Raw genomic sequence first — 2767 nt, forward strand, 5'->3', positions numbered from 1 at the left:
AGGGAAAGGCTGGGTTACACCCTGCACCCACTGACAGCAGCACCAGGGCTGCAGCTCAATAGTCTAGAGCAGCTTCCTCGTTATTGTCTTCTCTCCCCGGTCCGCACTGATGTTTTGGCTAAGAACCAGACAGGTGAAATAGATGTCCTGAAAGACATCGTCCATGTTGCTTTCATCAAGTCTGGGAGAGGAGACAGGGAGAGGCGACCACTCCAGGCTATTGAGACGCAGCACAGGCGAGTAGCTAAGTAACCTGAGTAGCCAGGTGATCACTTTCACTCTGCATCTCTCTGTATGAATTATACAAAGACCCAGCGCCTTTTATAAAGGAAAGCTACGCACAACATTTTATAAAGGCTACAGACACACAGCCTTTTTTGAAAGGGAGACTACAGACACACAGCCTTTTTTGAAAGGGAGACTACAGACACACAGCCTTTTTGAAAGGGAGACTACAGACACACAGCCTTTTTTGAAAGGGAGACTACAGACACACAGCCTTGTGGTTATAAGTATTTAGGAATATAATTGTAAAATAGACCTCATGTGAAATCATTGTCAAAAGCGCAAGAGATACTGTTACATGTACAGTAAGTCAAGACTATTAGTAGAAATATAAGTTCTGCTGATAATAATGCCATTGTCATCAAGGCAGAGGACATGTATGCATAGACCATGTATCTGATGCTGTCTGGACAAAAAGAGTATGGCATGTCACACTCAGGCTACATACAGTAAGACAGAGGGCCTGACAGCATCCTGTTTCACCCGCTCGGATGCTTTCAGTCACTTGCGAATTGAAAGGGAAGTTGGCAGGGGCTCTGTTCGGATGCTGGAATTATTTTGGATGAACGTGCGAAGGTAACCTACGTTTTGAAGTGACAATCAGATCAAAAACATAATGACGGGTTGTGTTCACGGCATATTAAAAGGTAATACATTGTTACAGTTAAATTAGTCGTAACTATAAAACCCATTAAAAAAATAGGAGTGCGGGTCTTCCAAATCACTAAGTCTGCCCCTGCTCATGAGGTCTCCTAAATATCTGTAAACTAGGTGGGAATCTTATGACTAAAGAGGCTTTATAAATAGCTTTTATTTTTACCCATATAAGTAGGAGTAAAATGTATCTATTCTCAGCATTTACGACCAATTTCCTACTCATGATTGGCCCCTTTACTCTCATGTAAAACCTTTAGCTCGACCTGACCTTGATCTTAATTGTTCATGAGTCAGTAGCTAGATCCCCATCCAATTGGTGACAGATTTTCAGGCGAATACTCAAACATCTGCATAAAATCAACATGCGCATTTGCTCACCAGAGAAGTTTATCCTGATTGACTTGTGGTCGATGTGCGTGATGACGTAGTGCACATAAAATACATTTAGCTGTTAAAGTCCCATGTATCGAATAAAACATACAAGTATATACCCTACATGAGATGGACAAAAGAGCAAGTATGTTTTTCAAACGACAGCCAAGCATCGATAATCATGTCACCAGAATAGGAACCTCGATATTTTTTGGAAAGGAGCATCAAGCTCATCACCTTGCACTTTTACCATCCTATTAAGTTAAGCGTTTATTTCATTAGTATCCTAATAAACAGCATGCTTTCCCGACGAGTTGTAGTTGGACCACACGTCATCGCGTGCGTGACGTGGTTATTATAATCAATATTTGCGCATAAAAGCACTTCCGACATTTCTCGCATAATACATTTTAATGACACAAGAAGATCCCACCTTGGTCTAGCGTATTGTGTTTTGTCCACATTTACATCAAGGACTGTCATGACATTTTGTATCCAACATGTACTTCACTCTCATAAAAGGGTTGGATGGAAACCTGGTTGGTGTGTCAATTCAAATACGCGTGTTCGACTACTAAATGTACACAATCAAGGTTTCTAGCCATCCAGGATACAGTTTTAGTACTTGCTGCTTACTGGCAATAACAGAACATTGGATGGAGACATGAACTCTTCTTAAAGAGCAACTGAAAAAAAAGAAAGTATTCTCTAGTTGAAAACTGCCTGTGTGGCATCGATGAGTCGGAAATATTTATTCTAGTCAAAATGTACTAAAGTGTAAATACGATAAATGTTGGTCAAAGTAAATCCCAAACTGAGATTTGCGAGACTAGGAGAAAAAAAATCACAGAATGAAGGGTACATAAATGATTTGGGATGGTTGATTTAAATCCTGCCCACATATCCACAGCACCAAAGTAATCATAAATTCTGCACGCAGCTGCATGCAACACGATTGTAATGTTCAGCACACTGACCCTATGGCGCTAGTTAGGGACCAGCAGTACATTAGTGTACATGGGACACTATTTAAACATTTCCATAAATCCAAATTTCAATTAAATAACCTAAATCAACTATAAATTGTAGTAATTCATATAAAAATTGAAAGCATTTAAGAAAACGAAGTGTGCAACATGAAAAAAGTTCAATTTACATTGTGTAATATATTGACTCCCCCAACTCGCCCCACAGATAGGCTATCCAAAGTCAAACCAGGGTTGTACACCGGCACACTGAAGCTAATTGGCGAAATCAATTCTAAGCTACTTCATTTTTTTTTTACACCAGGTTACAGTTTCAAGTTTAATGTGTACTGTTTTTTCAGTGCATGCACAAACGCTTCCCACATGTGACCACACTCGAGACACCCACATCAAAGCATGCCTCAAAGACCCAAATCTCGTTCTGTTGCATTTCCTAATGAGGACGATTGAAAGAGGCGAAAAATCGG

Source organism: Oncorhynchus tshawytscha, linkage group LG08 (genome assembly GCF_018296145.1).
Source record: "Oncorhynchus tshawytscha isolate Ot180627B linkage group LG08, Otsh_v2.0, whole genome shotgun sequence".
In the NCBI taxonomy this organism is placed as follows: domain Eukaryota; kingdom Metazoa; phylum Chordata; class Actinopteri; order Salmoniformes; family Salmonidae; genus Oncorhynchus; species Oncorhynchus tshawytscha.